The sequence below is a fragment of the Penaeus monodon genome, chromosome 23, assembly GCF_015228065.2.
Source record: "Penaeus monodon isolate SGIC_2016 chromosome 23, NSTDA_Pmon_1, whole genome shotgun sequence".
In the NCBI taxonomy this organism is placed as follows: Eukaryota; Metazoa; Arthropoda; class Malacostraca; order Decapoda; family Penaeidae; genus Penaeus; species Penaeus monodon.
The window spans coordinates 7,492,711-7,492,961 of record NC_051408.1 but is presented as its reverse complement, the minus strand read 5'-3'; positions in this window follow the sequence as shown (position 1 = coordinate 7,492,961).

Below are 251 nucleotides of genomic sequence, written 5' to 3'. Positions count from 1 at the left end.
GTACATCAAATTAAATCTATGAACGAAATTGTTTTCTACACCAATAAAAAACAGTGAATTGTCTAACAAATACACAGGAAGAAATGAGAATAAATAGTGGAACTGTACATAAACATCATCTGTCCATATGTTATCTATTAATCGTTTAGCTCATCCCCGTTAAGAAGCCACAGGAGAAAACCATCACAAAAACCTGAAGGAGAATGTACAGCTCATTTCCGTGAGATATTCCAATAGTATTCAAGACGAGG